Raw genomic sequence first — 22,498 nt, 5'->3', positions numbered from 1 at the left:
AAAAGGTAAAAAATAAAATCTAGATTCCCAAAGTCATCAGATAAACTTCAAAAGAGAGACAGCAGCTGATTTAGTCCTGAGAAAATGGGAGGAAGGAAGGGAGGAAGGAAGGGAGGGAGGGAGGGAGGGAGGAAGGGAGGAGTGGTGTTTTGGATTTTTTTCTTATCTCTGATGTTATCAAATCACAGTTTACATGGTTTCTATAGCAGAAGACACACCAAAAGGGATGTATGAGGTTAGGCACACCACAGAAACACACGCCAAGGTTCACCAGACAGCTGAAGACACCTGCAGGGCACTGAAATAGTCTTATTCTCACATGGAAACAGAGTAGACACCAGGCTGAAATGGAATTTGAGAGCAAAAATTAGCTTGAGAGCTATAACTGCAGTGCTGCAACTCCAGCTACTTCAAAACAAGCACAGATTCACAGCAGCTCTTGATCCAGTCCACCCCTCCTTTTTGTAACTTTTGGAAGGGGATAATTCAGCAAAATGAAAGTGATCTCTCTCATCCTTCCCTTACAAGGGTGATTCCATGAAATCATTTAATGATACACAACTATTATGTGAAGCACGTAAGTTTAAAGATGTAAGCTTTTATTAATGAAGTGTTTTAAAACATGTTTTGCTGACATGGCCACAGCTGGAATTTATGACAGAGCTTTGCCATGCTGCTCTGTGATCATTCAATCTTCTGCTGGATTGCTCCAGAAGGGTTACAGGTAACCTATCCTTTGGGTGGGGCTAAAGCACAGGAATTGCACACAAAAAATATTTATAAAATATCATGTCAAAGGCAATTTTGCTTAAAAAATGTTTGTTTCTTGCAGAAATTTAAGCAGCAGACAGACAGGACACTGCTTTTTCTTCTGGTGCACAGGGGTTTCTGTTCCTTTTTTGATTTCTGTTCTGCCTCCAATACCCAAATCTGGTGTCTTTTTCTAGAACATCACCACTGCTAACTCAATAATATCAAGGCAAGTGGGCAGCAGGGCCAGATCTGCTTTTCAGGGTCTGTGTTTGAATTCTGAGTTGTGTTTCTCACAATCAGGTTGGCCCAAATCCTTCTTCACAGAAGCAAAGGACAGGACACAGACCCAGTCCTTTTCTTAAAGCATTGAATTGAAGGTGTTCAGAGAGGCAGCCTGTAACCCTGCTGATATTAGTGCCTTCTTTGGTCCTGTTATTTAACATTTTTTTTTAATGTAGGAGCACTTAAAAACCTCAGCCTGAATGAGGTCACCATTAAACAAAGACAATAAAATATGCTGCTCCCTCCTGTTGAGGGCAGCAACTGTTGTTAAACGCTCCAGAAAACATTGATATGAAGACATTTCTTCCAAACACTCTTTCTAGATAAATTCTGAATGAGAAGCAACAAAAAACTGTGTTAAAAGTGCTTTTAAAGGTTAAATATGTTTTGATTGACTGTACTAAATATGTGTATCAAATGAACTGCCTTTGGTATGTCTCTCTCTTCTGTATGTGTCTTTTTTTTATTATAGAGTTTAACCAAAAACCTATTCCATACCAGTAATCCAAATCAGAGTTTGTATCTAAATTCAAAGGTCCATCTTCTCAAGAATGAATACATTGGTCAGCCTGGAAGCCACGTGCCTGGGTACATTTGAGCAAGGGATTACTTTCATGGAAAATAGTACACAGCTGTCTGCAACATAAAGGTTTCTTCCTTCCTTTATTTTGAACATTGAATACATTTTTGTACAGAGCGTTTTTTTCTCTTTGAAGAGTTAAGAGTCATTAGCAACCTTTAATGGCACAAGATCCAGTAGATTTTCTAAGCAGTACTAAAAGCTGTTTATTGATTTATAACTAAAACTAAATTAAGTTATACCATTTTAATACTGAGTTACTAGCACTGTTCTCCTATAGCTTGACGAGCTAAGCAGAGGAAAGCTGGGTTTCAAAGAGAACATCCTTAACTTTTGAAGCCTTTCCCATTCTGAAAAAGTTTTATCTACAAACTGAATCCTAGTCTAAAGCCCCCACTATTCAGCCAGCAATCCTCCCCTCACCTCTGCTACAGAAACTGGAATGAGGATTACATGAGATTAACATATTTCTTGTCTGCTCTTGATTGATATAATTTTAACTGAGTCTTGTTTGCAATTAAAAAGAAAAAATAATAATCTTTGAGGAGGAAGGTCCTCAGAGGTGAAAGTATCAAACTGTTGTGCCATCTACTGTTGTACTCTGCCCTTCTGCAACATTTCGTGACTTGCACTCCACAGAGAGGCTGCATTAAGTTCAAAGCAGCAAGTTCCATTCCTCAAGTGTCAAAGGCACACTGAGAAGTGCAGGATGTGAAGGCAGAAACACTGTGGGAAAGGTCATAAGCGACACAGAACTTTTGCAGGGAGCACAGACCAAGGAAGATTTGACTCAGCCTTTCAAGCAGTCACATCCCACAAAAGTTTGATCTGTTTCAACATCATCGTAATTGCTTGTTGCAGTTGTGAACTGTCCAAACATTGTCAGAAAAAGCAATTTAAACAATAAAGCTTTATCTCCTATTTGACATCCATCAATTAATTCCTGATCTCCTCCTTTTCATCAAGGCTGACTGCATAAATCTACTTCTATTTTCTGTTAGCAAAAAGTAATTTATAGGATAATTCAGATAGGTTATCTCTAGTCCAATCTCCCACTGAGACCATGGGCAGCCATAGGGTCAGATCAGGTTGCTCAGAGCTTTAAAAATTTCTATCTTGGAACATCCCAGTGCTGGAGACCGTACAACTGCTCTGGGCACCTGCTCTTTGTCCTCATGGGGAAAAATTTTCTCCTTATATCCTGTCTGAACCCCTTGTTTCAAGCTGAACCCATTGCCTCTCATCTCTGCACCATGTACCATTGTGAAGTCTGGTTCCATCTTCTCCACAGACTCCATACAGGTAGGAGAAGGCTGTCCCTAAATGTACCCCAAATTAATCTCTCCCCTATGCTTAACAAGCCAAGCAGGAGAATTTCTCCAGCCCTTTTGGTGTCTCCCTGCTGACCCCATTCCAGGAGCTGAGCTATACGGAGTTACACTGCTGCACAAAGCCGTGAATAAAGTATTTCAAGCCGAGAGACACACTTGAGTTTAGACAGATTGGAAGCACTTCAGAGATTTAACAGACAACAAAAAAGGAAGAATAAAATCAAATTACAAGGAAAATTCCAACCCCCTGCTCATCCTGTGCGAGTGGTTTAACATGTTTGATGACCAGATCTCAGAGGTGACACATGGCAATGTATTTCTCATTGTCAGTCCTGTAGCTGCTTCATGTGAGGGGAACAGAGAGCAGGAGGGAGGGAGGATGCAAGGGAAAGGAGAGGGAAGCACTATCAGTGACAGACACTGTGGCTGAGGGACAAATCTGCTGCTGATTCCTGACAGGACTACAGAGCAGTGTTATTGTACTCACTGACCTACCCCAGTGCACTCTGAATATTATGCTCCATATTTCTATTATCTAAAATAAGGCTCTCAACCCTTAACATTAGAAAGACCAGCCACTTCTCAGCAAATCCAGAAATAAATCTGAAAAGCTGTTCTGGTGTCAGAACCACACAGAGCAGGAAGCAGGGAATAACTCTTTTCCCCCCAGCAATTTTGTCAGAAGAATCCTGAAGCTGAGAAGATGATCCACCTGCCCTAAACGTGAACAGGGGGAGAGAGGGAAGGGAGCTCCCCCTTTCAGGCCACAGGAGCCAAAACAAGCACACTATTTTTACTTAGGCCAGTCAAACATTAGTCTTACAGTAAAACCTTGGGCAATGCTGAATTTCTGGCAAGAAATAAAAGCCATTTTACCATAAGGCTCTTTGGGTGAAACTGGGTATAACTACAGTTGAAACTCATTCTAAATCCTTAAAATATTAGGTAGTTGGTTCAATACAAGTGTTTTGTTTAATCACAAAGCTCAGACTTTGGTACGAAGAGTGCTGGAAAAGGTAAAACAAAGGGGAAATAAGTATAAGGAATTTTTTCTTAGCGCTCATGAAGCAAATCTGAACTTTATTTTGTATTTAATAAATCTGAAATCATGCAGAGAAGAGAATTAGTATCCTTGTAATGCTTCACCTGACATAAAAAAAACCCCCAAACCAACAAACAAAGAAACTGAGAAAGAAAAGCACAAATAATTTCACCTAGAATAACACAAACATGCAGTATTTTGGTAAGTCTTGGATGCAATTTTTTATTGGCATTAAAAAAAAAAAAAAAAAGAGCAAGTCAAGGCACTAGAGATTCCTAGATAGAAGAAATGAAAGCAAAACCTTTTCTTTGTAAGCCTTGCACACCTCAGATTAACAAAGGAGTTAATTCAAGTCAGTGTGAGCCAGGGTTAGATTTGTCTCTGTCCTTTAAAATCCAAGTAACAAGTCACACTGACAGGCTGCATTTCTAGGAATTGCATTGAAGTTAAAAGCAACTTGCCTAAGGAAAATGGACAGAAAAGTAGAGTCAACCACGCCTTTTAACATCCACTTTCAACGAAAAAGAGAGATAGGGAGAAAAAAATTCCTTTGCCTTCACAGAACAGCATCTGAACAAAACACATGAAGCAGACAGTTGTCTGTCTGCCTGCCTGCTGCCATTGTGGGGATAGATTTGCTGCAGATGACACCTTCTCTGGCTGATAGGTGCAGAGAACTGGGGCTTCACTCACTGCCAGACACCCACAAAACACACACTGCTCTTGGAGGTGTTTTAAGGGCTGTTTTACACTCCATGCCCGTTAGCAAAGCCAGGGTGACAGAACACCTCATTTGAGGGTACTGTGCACCTGTGAGACACCATATTATGCTTCAAAATCCCACCAGAAAACAAGGAAACATGAGATTGTAGACATTTACCTCCTTGAGGTAGAAGATTCCCAGGTTTTAGGCCAGAAGCCAGGAATCACAGTCCCTCTGAGGATGGCAGCTGCTGGATTTATGACTACATCACATCACCACAATAGTCACCAACAGTTGTAAGGGAACAATACATTTGGCCTGGAAGAGTTATTTAACATACTTACCTCCCAAAGAGGAGTAAAATGGAAATCTCACAGATTCACTCAACCCCTCCCACTCAGTTATGGACTACATCTAAAAAGAAGCCCATGTTAAAAAAAATTTTAAAAGCAAAGCCCAACAAAAACCCACAGAGCAAATTTCTTCCTCCTTTACTACCACTTACACCTCCTCACAGTAAATATATCCTGGATGGCCAAGTAATTTTGTATACCACTATAAATTAGATGGCATTTACTACAGGGAGGGAGAAAGGCAGAGGAGAAGGGAGCACTCAGATATAGAAGAAGCCATCCATTTTAATAATAAAGGCAATTACTCCAAATTTTCTAGGAACAACAATATACAGCACCTTCTGTTCAGGTACTCTATTGACTTACATCCTACTTAATAGTAACTGCAAATACTTTGCTTAGTGAAGTATGCCCCAGCAGCACCTGATATTTCTGCATTCATCTTATTCACATTTTATTAAGATGATTGCCTAATCTGCCTCTTGAATAATGGCAGCACATCACGACCGACATGGAAGACCAGGCTTTGAAATGACAAGGCTCTGGGATATTTTTTAGCTTCAATTTACTTTCCTGCATGTAAAGACAATTTAAGGATAGTTCCAGGTAGGCAGGAACTTTTGAAATGTCTAAAAATTGGTTGGAAATTCCTAGTTTTCCAGCCAAAAATTAGAAATCATTTTTAATGGAATGTATCCTACTGCAGATTCAACTTTTTGAATATTCTTGAATTATATTTTGTTTCAAGGGCATGTTGTTAATAATGAAAAAAACCCAAAAATCAAGAAAACCCCAGAGCACTGGACAAAAGTTTTATACTTATTATCTAGAGCAGGGATTTGAGGACGGTATAATCTCCACATCAGTTGCTTCTGTAGTTTTTTTTTTAAATATGAATGGTTATCCCAGCATCAGCACTCTGATATCAGGACTGAGCCACCCTCTAGATACAAGCTAAAGGGTCATTCAGATTAAAGCAGTGGCAAGAGATGCATGCAAAGTCCACTGAAAGAAATCATCCTTCAAGAGATCTCATTGGGTTTGGGATCAGGCTCTAAGCTTTTCAGCTCAGTTAAGAGAGCACATGCAGGAAGCAAAACCAGCCTGATGCCCTTAACACAAAGGCTCACAGTCCAACAGGCACTGGGACAGATTTGACAATTTATTTCCACACCATGTCCTGTATGACTAACAGAGAGCAAAGAGTGTTGGTCCTTGCCAGCTTGGGTCTGATTTCAGCTGATGGCCCAAAGCTGACAGACTCTGCATCATTAACACATTTCCTGGCACAGAGAGATGGTTACATGTGTCAGTAAATGACTTTAATTTGATGCAGACACCTTCTTGCCCCCTGCTGGTGTTGATTCTTTCAACTGTGCAGAATGAATTCTGTTGTCTGCTTATGAAAGGTAATGCATAAAGCAACAGAAGAAAGAATAAAAAAAATCGTGTTGGCACAGACTCTCAGCTCCCTGTGTGGTGCTTTATGGTCACAAATCCTATTAGCATTAATCAAAAGAAGAAGATAGGCTTTCTCACACCTCTGCTCTGGGAGGCAGAACCTGCTCTGAATCTGCGAATTGGAACTTCACCGAGCAGGGAGGGTGAAGGAGGGTGGGTGGAGACCTCCTCTACCCACCAGAACACTGATCCATGTGATGAGGGGAAGACTGGAGAGTTTGTTTCCTACCGTGGCTTCCCCAAAGCTCTGCACACCACGAAGCAGCTGTCAGCAAGGTGGGGAGAACAATAAAGTCCAGGAGTGGAGCTGAAGTGGCACAGCCCATTACCCACTGGATCACGCCCACGCAGGGCCCTCAGCTGAATGATGGCAGCAGCACGACGGGCTGAGCACCTCAGTGCTGTATTACAGCTCTGCTCCATAAAGCTTTACAGTGTATCAGTAAAAAATTAAATGCTACTGCAGGCAGGAGCATTTCTCTTCTGTACGTGCACCAGGAGTACTCGGCCATGGCTGAGGTTTGAAACGGATACACCACAAATTTCTAGGAAACTGGCCAAAATCCGGTGCAATGTGGCCACATGGATTTCCTAAACAGGCATCCAGCAAAATTCTTGCTTTGGAGTATTTGCAGCTGATATTACAGTCACCTAGCCATGGTGGAGCTACTGTTTATCCAGGTTCTTTATTCTGGAAATAGTTCAATGTGCTTACCAGCAGATGAGCCAGAAAGAAAATCCCTGCTTGCTGGCATGTATTTTGAAGGAATCAACTCAAAATAAAACCAAACAAAAAAGAAAGAATATTCCAGCCAAAGCTGCATAACTGGAAAATTATACAGTTTATTTAATTCTAATTGTGCAAAAAAAAAAAAAACAAACAAATAAAACAAAAAAACATTGAAAAAAAAAAAAAAAAAAAAACAAATAAAACAAAAAAACAAAAAAACCAAAAACAAAAACAAAACAAAAAACCAAAAAAAACCAAAAACCAAAAAACAAAAAAACAAAAAACAAAAAACAAACAAAAAAAACCAAAAAACAAAAAAAAACCCCACAACATCTAAATGCCCCTCTTATGACATAGTATAAATTTTCTAAAAACTACATTTTTGTTCAAGTAATAACATGGATTTTCAGAGACAGCCAAACAGTATTTCCCAAATACTTATTCTGGTAAATTCGGGTGTGTTTTTGTGCTGTGAAATAATCACAGAACATCCTCATTATTTGCACAACATCTTGGAAATATGTGAAGAAAATTAGAAGCAAACAGTTTTATCTGTTGACTAAAGGTATTGAGCAGTGGTGTTTGCTGCCTGACATGCAAACCTCAAAATTAGCTATGTGATTATTCTGCCTGCTAAAATAAGTACACGATAAAAAAAGACATAGATTTGTTCAATTTATGCTCTTTCCTCTGGGGGATTTTTTTGGAAGAACAAGCGTGGTCAAATAACATTGCATCCCTACCCCTGTTGTGGTATTTATGCTTTCCTACCCCTGGGCAGCAATGCTGGGCCAGCTTTGTAAAATTAACTCCAGCATGTACACATATTTTTGCTCATCACAGCAAATCCCAGACCAGATTTCCTGCTGGTGTAACTGGGCCTAACCTAACAATTTTCCCTCATTTACATCAGTGGGTAATTGGGGCTGTGGTATGCACAAAAAATACAAATGTACACTGAAAGCTGATTTCTGGAAGCATTCCTGTTGAGAAGAACATTGACCAAATGTTGGCATTCCACTAGAATTTCTGAAATCAGTGAGATTTAAGCAGCTGCTTTAATCAAATGATCCTTTGAAAACAAGAAATGGATTGCAAAATTTTGCTGAACAGGATACTACTACTATTACTACTACTAATAGTAATAATATAGTGGCCTTACACCAGTAAGAAACAGTGATATTCAGCAATTAATTTTCTGTTGTTGCATCTAAGTAGATGTAAAACTCGAGCTGGGCAATGAGCAATCATACTGCTGAAAATTGAACAAGCATCTGCTCTTGTATCCATCCTGTTGCTAGGTTGTAATATCCATTTAATATGGACTTAACAGCTGAATTATTGCCATCAAACACTTCCTAAGTGCCGCAAAACTTACTGGGAACAGACAGAGCAGTTCTCACTTCACCCAGATACACTGCTCAGCCTACCTACAACTAAACTGACCTCTTAGAGTTACCTGCACTAAACTGTTACTGATATTTTCATTCCATACTTGCTGCTCTGTTTCCTATATAATTGTAGATATTGGGCAGCTGGCATCAAGCCTTCCAGGAGGATGAGGAACAATTGAAAAAGGTTCAGAGAGCCACAAAAAGGAACATTTATTAAGAAGATGGGGATAGGTTAATTGAATGTATTTTGCTTTTCAAAGAGGAAGTTGGAAGCAGAGATGATCATGGCAACTTTTGTGTTAATGCTACCTAATCTCACAACAGGGTCCTCTTCAGTCTAAAGGACAAAAGGATGAGCAATGTCCAAGGCTTTGAGTTCAAACCAGATAAATGTAGATGAGAAAGAAGACTCAAATCTCAAGCTGCAAGCCCAATCAATCCCAACAAATTACTGTTTAAAGCAGCTTCTCCTTCTTTGAAAATCCTTGAATCAATAACAGGGGGTTTTTTTACGTTTTAAGTTCCGATCTCTTTTGTTGTGGAGCTTTTTTGGTTGTTTTTTTTTGGTTTTTTTCCTCTTTAAAGAACACCTAATTTAGTCACAGCTCCTGGGCTCAAAGCTTTCTGTGAGAGTTCTATGACTTCAGTTGATAAAATAACAAAGAGTCAGATTAGTTGGTTTGGGGAAACTTAAAATGCATAAACCTGCCAACACACTGCATGTTCATTATGGGTGGTGACAGACCCCAAGCAAGATCAGAGCCACACCTGGGAATTCACAGCAACTTCGGAAAGAAAATCCCATGTTGCAAACAAAACCTCCACAGATAAATCAGGTTTCATGTTGCAGGAAAATATACATAAAGAGTATAGACTACTATGACCAAGGTGAGTCCCAGCTCTATCAAAGACACTAAAGCCTGTCCCCAAATATGAATCAATTCAGTGTTAACACTGGTGTCATATTCACTTTTATTTTGTCAGAACTAATTAGACAACCTTAGGTTGTGGTTGGACAAAATCAATGCTGTGCAAGGACAACAGAACCTTCTACACACCTCCACTTTACTGTCTGGACAATTTAAAATACAAAACAGAAAAAACCAAGCCAAACAAAAAACCCCCACACCTTTTAACAGAGTTCTACAATTTTTGAGCCTCAGTGGGGAAAACCCATGTCCCACCTATTAACCAAAGGAATCAATTGAAAACACAAAATATTGCTTAAGCAGTATCTTTTTAACTATAATCCCAAACTCTCATGAAAGTATTATTTCCACCCTTCTGCAAAGACTGATTTCTGCAAAATCAGATATTTCCATGAAATGTCATTTGAGATGTCCCACTGCATCACAGTGTGCCAAGGGACAGTGGATCAATTGTTTTTCAGGCCAATATCCTATGTGTTTAACTCTTGAGTCAAGAGCAGAAATTAATGATTTATTTCTCTTCTAAAGCATTTATTTTCACAGTCAAGGAAATAAGATTTGTGGTGCCAAGATCCTGAAAGCGTGGTATAAATATATTTATATGTTCTTGTAATTATATTTAGAGTATATCTGAGGGATTCCAACTCTGCAAATAAATCTCATAATTTTCCATGTTATGCAAATAAGCATTCCATAGTGGGAATAAATGCTTTGTGCCACTACAGAATGCTTTTCCTCAATAGCAGTAAACTGGTCTATCAATATCAAAATCCTGTCAGGCAGCAATGGTCCAGTGCCACAAAACTGTGACAAATTGTGGCTTCCTGGGAGCCATGGCCTTGGGGCAGGAGGACAAAAGAGGAAAAAAAGAGACGGCTTAAGAACCCTGCAGCTTATTCTGCCCGTTTTCCTCCTCTGTACAGTGCAAATCCACCCCAGCTCCTGAGGGAACAAGAGCAGCATCACATCTGTGGTTAAATAGAGGAGGGACAGACAAGGCTGTTTGCCTCCACCTGAGTTCTGGGGCAAGCCAGTTTGGGAAGTGTTGATTTTCTGCCATGCACTATTAATCTTAACAAATTCAGCAAGGCAACTATCAATTCGAACATATGTAACTGTGAGAAGAATTAACCCTGAGTTTAATTCCGTTCGGTGTCTTTGGTAGCATCACTTCAGCAGCACCCAGGCATCCTGCATTATTTAATTGCATTTATCCTCACAGCAACCTTGTGGAGAGGCAAACACCATTATCCCTGTGTGACAAGTGCAGATCTGAAGCACACAGAAACGGAATGCCCTGTTCAAGGTCACAGAGAAATCTGTTGCAGAATAAGCACTAAATCCCAGATTTGCTGAGTCCTTTGACAGCACCATCCACCAGAAATACCTCCTACTGGTACTGGCAATTCTTCCTGAATGGACAAGTAGTATTTGCCTTTTAATTACCACAAACTTTTCCTTCATACTAAAAAGAAATCAGGCAAATCTCACAAATCAAAAGTACAATGGGAAAAAGAGTCTGACCTAAAGTATTCCTCACAGGACTATAAATACAAACAAAACCGAAAAATCTTTTCTACTTTACAGAGGCAGTGTTTTCTTCTTTCAAAATATGAACTTCTTGATGGCAGCGGTGCAGCACAAAGAGATTAAACACAGCATACCTCACAAAAAGGATTTCCTCTCTTTCCTTTTTTCCTTTACACATATTTCATCTTCCCTCTCTTTGTTTCTCCTCTTCCTTTCATGAAGGAAGATAAGTCCTGGCAGTGAAGTTACAGACACCTGTTTCCCAGTTAATTGCTAGTAAAGGCATTTTTACCATTTCCCCAAGGATGGTGCAGCTCAGACTGAAAACATTTCAAATATTTCATGTTCAAATAGGTAAGCCCAGCTCTACAGCTGCTGGGACATGTTTTTCTCAGAGCTAGCCTGTCTTCAGAAGGATCTCTCTTCACAAAGTAGCGCGGGCTCAACAGAGGGTTCTGAGGAACCACATATTTTAAGGAAATAATGTGAATAGCAAAGAAGGTAATTGAAAAGGTAACCAGGTATGTGTGGCAGGGAAGGCAAACATACAGAGGTGAGCTGAGTTAATTTACTGAAAGGTCAGAACAGAATCAGTCTTTTGCTCTCCTTGTGCAAGCAGAAGGGGAGCAGATACCAGGAGAAACGTGCATTGCTATGCAAATAATTTGCTTTATTTACCTACCTATTTAACTACCATGAAGAACAGGCAGCTTGTACAAAAATGGCAAAGGGAGCATGGAGAGCAAAGGGGAGGTGTGAATTAGCAGATAACTGAGGAGATAGTGACTAAACACCACTTTGCCACTGTCCCTTTAGCTATTCTGAGGACATCGTTTCCCTCCCATCCTTCAATCTCCCTCCTTGTAAAATTCAGCACAATAATTATCAATGGAATCACAGCAAAATAAGGACAGCATGGCTGTGGAGCACATGGAAGCCAGCAAAGAAGCTAAGCATTGTTACTTGTGAAGGAATATCTATAGGCATCTCCCATTTCACTCTAATGGCACAGAAAAAAGAGAAGTCTGGTGGAAAACAAGTAAATCGGTGACTCCCCCTTCAATGCTGCATGATCAGTGCAATTGTACAAGCGTCCCCTACCAGCTCTTTGGATCTCAGGTCCCTCACATAAGTAGGGCCCACAAATGCTGCAATTTCACGTGGACTAGGATGGGTGAATTTCTTGACATTTACTGTGCACTACAGCCCTTCTAAAACCAGCTGAAACAGAGGTAATGCCAGCAGTGACCATGGCTTTTTGATTTTTCAAACTTCCAAAAAGTTTGCCAGTGGAGGTATGGAATCAGAGTAGGGGATTTATCATTTCTCTTAAAAAAAAAAAACAAAACCTGCTTGATTTGCTATACCCCTTTTATGAATGGCTTTGAAACAGCTCACAGAACTGAGGAATCCATAAATGACAGGTTTTTAAAGTAAGAAACCCTAAAACATCCCCCACCTAGTACCTAGATTTGCTTTCATAGAAGAGCAAAGCAAATAATCTTTCCCAAGGTCGTGCCTACAAATTAAACTTGCAATTTTGAAAAATGATTAAATTCCCCAGGGGAAGAACAGAAATCTCTCCAGTGTCTGGGACATCCCTGTTAGCTCATTTCACACCACACATTTCCATTCTCCGGCACTGTGGAAAGTGCTCCCTCTCTCCACATGCTCCCAGAACTACAGATTTATGCATTTTTGGCAGGAGAGCATTTCAGAGCCAGATTTGGCAAATCTCTCCCCTGCTGTGACATTTTAGTGTCGATTCTTCTGCACGGCCTTTGCCAGTAGCTCCCAGCAGGAGACCACCCTGCTACTGTACAACGCCATGGGATGTGATTTTTATCTTAAATGGTGCAGCAGCCAGGTCATGCCGAGGTGAGAATACCTCAGTTGTTACTGCATTCATCTTGACCTTTAAGCCTCTCTTGGTGCAGAACACAGACTTTTTGTGTTCACTGAGCTTTCCTTTCCAATCAAGAGGTGAAACTTTATTGTAGAGGTTGTCTCTGTGCTTCAGTTTTTGCAAAAAGAAAACATCACATTTGCTTCTTATATTGGAGAAATATATTGGGAAAGGGCTGTCATGCTCTTTAAATATGAAATTCTTTTTGCTTCAAGTTACTGTTGCTGCTCTCCAACATCCTCATTTTCTTATGGGGTTTCTTTCCAGATTCTGCTGGAAGGATAACTGAACTGTGCTTGCAAAAATGAAAAAAAAAAAACAAACCCAAACCACAAAACTTGTGTTTTGTTGTTTTTTGTTGGCTGGCAGCCGATGGGCAGATGTCATAGCATATTTTATCCCTTCAAAGACTAGAGAGTCTTTTAGCCATTTTTGTGTAATGCAGCTTTCTGGCTGTATGGCACAGGATGAGGGATTAGGACCACAAGAAAATCTAGGAGCATATTGGCAGTCTCAGAAAGAAATTCTGCTTTACAAGTCTGCTACTGAAGAAACAAAAAACTTCTCCAAACCCCTTCTACATCACACAGTGTTTAGAAACTTCTGAAGGGAGAGAATGGCACATCACTCCTTCAGGAGCACTGATATTCCTCATGGAAGTACCAGGGAAGCAGCCTCCAGGACATTGACTTTATTCCTTGCAATGTTATCCCTTCAATTCTGCTTCTTCCTCCACTAATTTCAGGCAAAAGCTGGGTCAGTTTAATTGTAAATTCCATAGGTAACTGATGCCACAGCTTCTCTTCACAGTGTGGATGCCCTAAAACACCCCAAAACTGAGAGAAAGGAAGGGAACTTCTACCGGGTTACTTTCAATTATTTCACCTCTAGTTTTTGTGTTGAGGCAGAGGTTTTTGTTCCTCCAAGGCCTTCACTGCTAGAATTAATTTGATGCAAATATCCATCATGTTCTCTGTATATAACCCTTCTCAATTCTGCAACTGCTACTGGGACATGCAAAAACCCCACCCAAAACAGCAGAAAAGAAGGCAGAAAAGCAACTAACAAAACATAAGAATCTGGCTGGCACCTTATTAATGCCTCCTTCAAGTAACCGAACACACGTCTCAATAAATCTCATCCGTTCTGGAGCACAGTATTTTTCAGCCTTATTATTTCCAATATTTTGCCTGTCATTCCTGAATGGTGGCCCAGAAATAAAATCTTGTCCTTGAGGAGCAGGAAAAAGTTATTATATTTTCAGTCTGAATAACCTCCTAATATAAGCACTGAAACACTGGGAATAATGCAAACTCTCCAGTAAAATACAGTGATATAGTATACCTAGACACACCTCAGCTTAATAGGTGTTGTGCCATTAACAGTGGATTTTATGGAAGCAAGTAGATGTAAATCTGCCAGGCAGACAAAGATTTACAGTAATATCCCCTGCAGTGGACGGTTTTCATCACATTTAGGACTGTCAGGCAACTCGTGTGTTTTCCTCAGTCCCTTTAGGCATGAAGGCCTCTTCATTTTATTTGGGATGTTCACCTTCAGGAGTTCTGCACTGCCAGAGGAAGCTCTCCAATGCCCTGTCCTTGTTATGGATGGAACCCACAGCTCAGGTGACTTTTAACACATTCTCCTTTCCAAATAAGAACCTTGTGCTGGACATTAAACAGGCAAGACCCAACCTTGTGGCACATGGATTTTTACAAGGTTAAAGCACTTTCTGCACTACAGTGCCTGCATATTCCCAAAAGTGGAGTGAAAAAGCCCTACTTTTCTCCCAGGCCACAGCAGTGGGGTAAGGGAGCTGAAAAGGTTTTTGGCAGCTCCAAAAAGCAGCCTGGAAAGCACCTGACTGGACTCTGTATTGCAATTGCTATATTTTTAAGGGTAAATTCCATTCTGTGCCACTCTGTGAGATCGGAAATCCCATTTAATATCAACTATCTTCAAATAATTAAACTTGGTATTAAACATGACACCCTCCCTGTGTTAAATAGCTAGAAAAACCAAACCCTTAAAAGGGAAAAAACCCTAACAACACAGAATGAAGAGGTTGCATTTCCAAGAGCAATGGCCATCTTCACACTTGGGTTGTTATTCTGCTCCTTTCTTTGGGAACTGGCCTGTGCCTGCCATGCAGCCAGTCTTCATCACAGTCAGAAACAGAGGTATCTGGGACCCTACAATTTAAACTTGGTTTTATAGCAGGCAAAATTGATGTCAAAGACTAAAAAAACCCTGCTGGAGTGTGTGATTCCTTCTGCTGAGGTGAGCCGTTCACCCAAGTGCTCACACAAACTCATCAGAACTCTGGAGGATTTCTCAAGGCTGGTGAGAGACGCCTTTCTTGGGGTGACAGAGACATTTCACATGAATCAGACTGCAATAACAAAGCAAAGCTTTAATTATACCTCACTATTTCTGCTCTCTTAGCTGCCATCAGTGCTATAAAGAGCAAAATTATATGACGCACCATAGGCAACCCAACTTTTCAGTACTCGTATTCAAAAAGGTGAAGACCTCTGGCAAACAGGGCTAAACACAGAGCCTGACTGTGGTAATAACTGAGGGAAAGTATCTCTCTTCCACAACACTCCAAATGCAGCAAATCTCAAGCCTAGAAACTCCTCAAAAGCTGAGCAATTACGGGCTTAAATCTACTTCTGATCAAGAACTTCAAAAGCACCTGGTGTCCAAAAGGCACCCTGTTATGTGCTTCCTGCAGACAGCCCCTTATCTTCTTCAATCCTAATTAATCCTTCAAGCTGCTTCATTTCCAGCTGAGAAAAAACACACCAGCAGAAATATACCTTCATCTTACAGGTTTATTCACAAAACAGCCTCTTCCCCAGCCAGCCGGCGCCACGCTATTCCTACAAACTCAGTTTTGGCACAAAAGCCCGTAAATAACTCACTAGCAACAGATCCTAAATACTGCCTACCAATTACCAGTGAGACATAGAGTACATTCAATGGCATCCTGTGGTACTGAAAGTAATAACTGCAATTTCCATGTGAAAACTATCTGCAAGATAAATTCTAATACACGGAGGCAGCAACATTTAAACTAAATTAAAACGCTCTGCAGTTTTACTTTTCGCCACAAACGCTTTAATGTGCCTTCCATTTAAAGGCTTTTCCTCTATTAAAGGTTCACCATTTCAAATCCTGCTTTGACCACAGCCTGCCAGGCATCTCCTGTCACCTTCACAGTGTGTCCCAAAGTTATTAAGCCAGGACTTACAGACTGCAAGAGCAGAAGAGGTCATTACAATCTTTAATCTTACTCTCTGCATAAGATGAATAAAGATAAAGACAATAAATGACAGCAGCTCTGCCTCATCTTTAGAATTGGTTAGTTCCAGTAGTTAACTACACTTACAATTAAAAGTCGGTTTTTTATTTTGATTTTTGTAACTGTCTTAATTGCACTGCTTGAATCTTGTAATGCCTTTGTCACCCAACAGGCCTCCAGAGACAGACAGCTTCCTTTTATATCCTCAGCAGCTTTGCTTCCTCTTCCTCCCCTGAAAATAGTTTTATGGCAATGTTTACAATGAGAATGCTTTGAATTATCTTTTTGCTTCATCTGTAGTGAATAACAATTATTCAATTAATACTTTGTCCAAAAAATTCACAATTACACACACAGAGAAATTAGATTGATACCCTAACCACGACTCCCCTCCTACCTATATTTTAAAAATGTGTTTGGACAAATGGTTTGCGATTCCTGTTACAACCTGGAAAGAATTATTCAATCAAAGTCTCCCTGTTTTTTCTTGCTTCAGGCCCACAGTTCCAAATGCAGTGTCAGATGTGCTAGAAAATAACTATATAGAATTTGATATTTCCTAGAGTAGTGAAATTAATTACAAAAGGAAAAATTTTTTGACACATGCCTATATGAAAGACACAATTGGGGTCACATACCCAAATCAATGAAAAAAATACATGACTACTCAAAGTCAGTCACTCAAACATCGATATTCCATAAATATTGTTACATGATATGTCAATTCTTCAGTATTTTTCCTGGGATGCTGCTTTAAGCCTCCTGATAGAATATTTTTGTAATTTGGGCCATTTTATTGCTAGGAGATGGACCCAAAAATATGAAAACTCTCCAGTAACTTTGTGCTTTCCTCAACAGCAACACTGAAACCGCCAGATCCACCCATAATTAAGGTAAAGTCCCAGTGGGATGAAAGGGAAGTTAGCATTTTCTGAACCATTTGTACATTTTCCCCACATTTCGAATATTAGTTTATAAATTCATTTGAAATGTGTGCACTGCACATTCTGCTCATGATTCAGCTTCGCATACCTGCAATCTTTCATATGACCCTGCCTGGCTTCCCATGCAATCTGTAGGAGTGGAAGCCCCTCAACTCTGTATATTTATTTTCAGAATCTGTTCCTGTATGTATTGTAGTCAAGTAACAATTTCCTCCACTTCAATGTGCTTAAACTACTTTCCTCGCTGGTCTGAAAAACTCCTCCAAGATTTAGGGGAAGGAAAGCAGGGACAAGAGAATCATAGGAAAAAACCCAAACAACCAAACAGGAAAAAAATCCTTTCTACTCCTCTGCTCACAGAAATAAAAGTTGTCACTCTCTGAATTTGGCCAAAAAACTTCCTTAAGGAATTTTTTTCTGTGATTCCACCCCCTGGAGCATAAATTACAGAATAAATACAGGGCAGCTGCGGGGATTCAGCATCATTTGTTGTGCTGACTGGGTGTCTCCATCCCTGGAAAGCTCCAGTAGCTCACGGCTGTGCCCAGGGCCCCTCAGGAACTGCAATTTCACAGTTTGATTCCCAGCACTGCCTTGCGGGGCTGCTGCCCTAATGAGTTTCTGGAGCTTCACACACCCTGGGAAAGGCTCTCTCTGCTGTAGCTCCCCAACAGGTAATGCAGAAAACATTAGTGCAAAACGTAGTTAAGGCAAAGCACATGAACACTGTGAGGGCAGGAGGAAACACTCTGAGTGCTTTGGCAGAGGTAGATTTGTCTTTTTTTTCCTTGCTGCACTGTCATTGTCTTCTTCTCCTCTGCATTTTTATTTCAGAGCACTGCCATGGCTGCTCCTACCCAGCTGAAATGCAGGGATCACTTGGGGAGCTGGGGAACTTTGTCTTTTTACGTGGGTCACGAGTGCTAATTGCAAAGTGTGACTTGATGCGCTGGGAAGAGCAAGGAAATTGAAAGAACCGGGAATAACTCAACCAGGAACATTCAGCTGAGGGAAAAAAGAAACAATTTCACGCACACAAGCTTTACAATAACTATGAATTCTTTCGTATTTCTTTTCAAAGCACTACAAACTATTTTCACAAGTGCCTTTTGGTCAAAGAAAAGCTTCATACCTGGTGTAAGCCCTTTAGTAAGTGCTCATCTTTTACTGTTCACAAAACTGCGTGGACATTCAAGAGACATTTTAATAAAGTAGGGATTTATGAAGTCATCTTTCAGCCACTAAAATCTCAAGAGCATTCATCCAGGACAATGACATTTTTATGTAGCCAGCAGTGAGATTATGGCTGTATGCTTGGCTTCAAATCTTTCATTTTAAAATAAAATAATTTTTTTTTTAAACCCCAAACCTATGGATGAGCATAAGGAAGATGGTGGGTGGCCATTTCATTCCTACTTTGAGATTTGCTGTTTCAAAAGCACTTTCATATGTAAGAGAAATACCGAACACAACAACAAATCCAATAAAATTTAAGAGACCAGTTTAAACAGTGCCCCAGTGTGTTTTAGAGAGCAAAAGGACACAGAACAACTTACTATTGTACAGGTATTTGCTGAGTGAACTGTGTCTCATCACCCAGCTTGCAAATAAAGATATTTACAGTGTTGGCATCAGTACTGATCTTTTAGGGAGACAATGCATACCCAGCAACAATTTCAACCTCAGGTGACTGATCTCCACCCTTTGGATGATACAGCCACACTTCATCCACTTCCCTGTCTGCTCTCCCAGCCTGTGTCTCACCAAATTAGCTACAACTGGAGACCCTCTCATTTCCTTCTGGAAAACAACCAAGTTCTTTGGGAAGTGAAGTGAAGTGTGGCTGTCTTTACGTTGCTCTCCAATTTGATGAAGCAGAAGAGGTCAAGGGAGGCAATTAAGAATGAATAAACTTCTTCACTTAGCCAGAAAAGCAATCACATTTATTTCTCCCTGAATTTGTCACGAAGAAGATCCAGAGGGCCTGAAGCCAGCACTGCCACTTTAAAAGCATTAGTGTGCCAAAATAAAGGCACGAAGAGCTCCCTAAGGGATATATTAGCGTCTTGTTCAAAACCTGGATTTCTGTTGCTCTGCTTCTTCAAAGGTTCATCTCTTTCCCACTCCAAAAAAAGCATCAGATTTGGGATTGAAAACAGAAGGAACAGCACTGGGGCAGGGGGAAAAATGGGGAAGAAAATTATTAAAATTAGAGCTGTCCTCCCACTACACACAGGTAACACTCTGACAGCTTCTCCAGCTATATTGTCATATAAAAAGCATTCTGAATTAACTTCAGACCTTTTTAATTTCTGATTTCAAATTAAAGCTCTTCTAAATGCCCACCCACTTTAAGAAAGACAATTTAATTAATTCCCTGAAGATATATTTGAAAAGACATGAGAGCCATCTCCTTAAGGAGAGGTAATAAGTGCTCTACCCAAAATGGGAGACTACAGGAAAAAACCCACAAAGGATGTTAAAGCCTATTTTGTGGCTACTTTGTGTCATTTGAAGTAGACAAAGCATCTAAGAATGAAACAGTCCTATCAGCTTTAAAGGGTGCTAAAAGATCACAGTTAACATCACTTCTGACTCCTTCATTGACTCTGAAAATCACAGTTCTAGTCATGGCAAAATTTTTAACAATTTTGCCGGCTTCGTGGGGAAGATGGCTTGCTTTAGCAGGAACTAGACAGAAGTTTCAGTAAAGATGGTATAAAAAGAGGCCAAATGTAGAAATCTCCAGGCATCTGGACACCTTCAGCACATCCCTTGCTTTTGAAGATGTCATTTACCAAAACAGTCTGGACATCAATCTTGAGCATAAGAAACCCCACACACCTAACTCTGGGCACTCACACTTTGCAGTTCACTATTCTTCCATTTTTCACATCTGATCTGGATTTTGCTACTCCAGAACCATCAAAGCATCTCATTAAATATTCAAAGGATCACTAAGCCATCAGTCTACAGAAGAAGCCAAAACTGCATTTACTTTCTTTTCTTTAATCTCCCAGACCTTAATTGCCATATTGACAAAAAAGAAACAGTTGTTTACCTTCTAAAGTCTCAGGAGTGCCTGCCAAATTAATCCTTTTAAGCAGTGTTTCTTCAGCTCCAGAAACAAGTAAGCAGCATGCAAAACAGCGAGATACTCCCCTAAGAGGCAGTAAACACACACACAGCTTCAAAATTAACCTTGGCTGTTATAACTTGTCACAGATTTCTTCTTTCCTGTTTCATACATTCCAGAGGTTTCAAAAGGTGGGTTGCTTCTCAGAGCAATCAGGAGACTTTGAAACTTATGCAAAAGAGGTTTTATCACCTAGATACGTGCAGGGGCCAAAACACAAAGTGGTGAAGCAGTTATCTAAAGAATGAGCTCATAGAATCCTAACGCACAAAGAGAGCAAAATTATTTTGTGTTAGACTCCTGACAAATATGAAAACCAGCTGCACATTGCAAAGGCTGTGAAACAGGGAATAGAACTAATGAAATCTGTGATGCTGTGTCCTAAAATTAGCCAGTATCATACATTTTAGAGCACCAATAGTTTTCCTCTCCCAGACTGAATTATCACCCACTCTGCAGCTAAATTCACAGGAGCTGGAAGTTTCTATATAAACTGACTCTTGTCTTACAACAGAAACATTAAAGAAAGTATTTCTTCCTGTTAGATGATGCTTAAAATCCAGTTTGCAGAGAAAATTAAATTTATTGCAAAAGTGAAGGCAAGTGCTTCATGTTTCAGTACCAAACTGGAAGAGCACTGATGGGCTTTAGTTACAATCCCCAATAAACTGAAATACCCTGAATGATCTGGAACTGTTATCCACACATTGCCCTCAGCCTGCCCTGAGGTAAACTAGGTTCTCCTGGGAGAGTCTCTCCCATTTTGTCTGCAGCAGGAAATACACCCAAAATACTGAACTGAAGCAGCTGGTTAATGGCAGGAAATTTAAATCAAGGAGCTGCATGTTTAGATGCAATCCAGCACACAGGATATATGATTGCAACTTTTTTTTGGTATCTGAAGTGTTCCCCTTGTTTTTAAGGATCTCAGAGCCTTTATGTGATCCCCTACTGCCACCTCTAAATTTCATTGACTCACGGTTGTTCTTCCCAGCATTATTTTAGTCTAAGAATTTGAAGAGTTTGTTTGCAATAAGGAGGCTGTAATCAAGCCAAAATAAAACCTAATTTGAGAGTAAATGTATGAGAAATTACACATTGGTGCTACCTAGGTTCTGAGCAAGATCAATGGGAGTAAAAGGGTGCCACTGATATCTTTTATATATATATATATTTCCTATATATCTCTTCAGGCAAGTATAATACAGATGGTTGCTCTAATCTTACTGTTTAGGTAGAGTGGCAAGCAACAGGAATATTTTCATTTCGCCAATTCATTATGTCACATCCCAAGATTATTAAAAGAAAAATAAGCAGGTTTGGAAAAACAATTTAGGAGAGCATTCCACTTCAGAGCTGCTTTCCAGCCATTAATTGATCATTCGATTGTGAAAAAGTGTGTCTTTTTTACCCCACTGCCCAAGACTGATCTTTGCTTGAGGGATAATCTGTCTGCTGGCAAAGAATAGCACTGGTCCCATTCCTTTTACTTTGGAGGACCAATGTTTACAAGGAGAACGTCTAACTCTATTAATATAAAAATATCAACAGTAGCCAAAAGCCCATATTCTTGAAATATCTGTAGCAGCAAATAGGTTGAATATTGAGCAGTAATGAAGAAAAAAAAAAAATGTAACACTCTTGAGTGAGGACAGGCACCAGAGGGATGGTACAATTTCCCTCCTGTGTTCAGTCTGTATGGACTTCTGCAGCTCCAGAGCGCACACAGCTATTTGCATTCTAACCCAGCAAGCAATAGGCTAAAAATAGTGCTGAAAATCCACTCTGTGGATACTGAGCAGTGCTCTCGGAACTTTACATTTAAGCCCATTTTTTCCCTAGCAATTATAGGCAGTGTCGCAGAAAAGGAACCCAGGGCTTATCACACTTTGCAGAGGAGATGTTTCCATTTGCAAGGGAAACCATGTGCTTATAATTCATATTAATGCACCTGCATGCCTGTGCATGCTCTCTTCAGGTTCCTAGGAGCCTTTCTGCCTTGATGTCTATCCCTTTGCCACAGCTGGAAATAAAATAATATACAGAAAGTGGAGCTCCATTTCCTTTTCAGACAGCACCAGTGAGGACTGTCCCAGGCACTACAAACTTTTAAA

At 40.1% G+C, this 22,498-nt stretch overlaps 1 long non-coding RNA gene across 1 annotated transcript in view; it reads right to left on the bottom strand.

Annotated features, from left to right (window-relative positions):
• Window positions 1-20,732, bottom strand: part of LOC108446449 — a 72,504-nt gene extending 51,772 nt beyond the window's left edge. Inside the window, exon 1 of the long non-coding RNA XR_001861626.1 lies at window positions 20,310-20,732. This is a non-coding gene — a long non-coding RNA (uncharacterized LOC108446449). The remainder of the gene's footprint in view (window positions 1-20,309) is intronic.
• Between the last annotated feature and the right edge of the window lie 1,766 nt (window positions 20,733-22,498).

This window comes from Corvus brachyrhynchos, unplaced genomic scaffold (assembly GCF_000691975.1).
Source record: "Corvus brachyrhynchos isolate BGI_N302 unplaced genomic scaffold, ASM69197v1 scaffold565, whole genome shotgun sequence".
In the NCBI taxonomy this organism is placed as follows: Eukaryota; Metazoa; Chordata; class Aves; order Passeriformes; family Corvidae; genus Corvus; species Corvus brachyrhynchos.
This window is presented reverse-complemented; position numbering and strand designations above follow the sequence as displayed.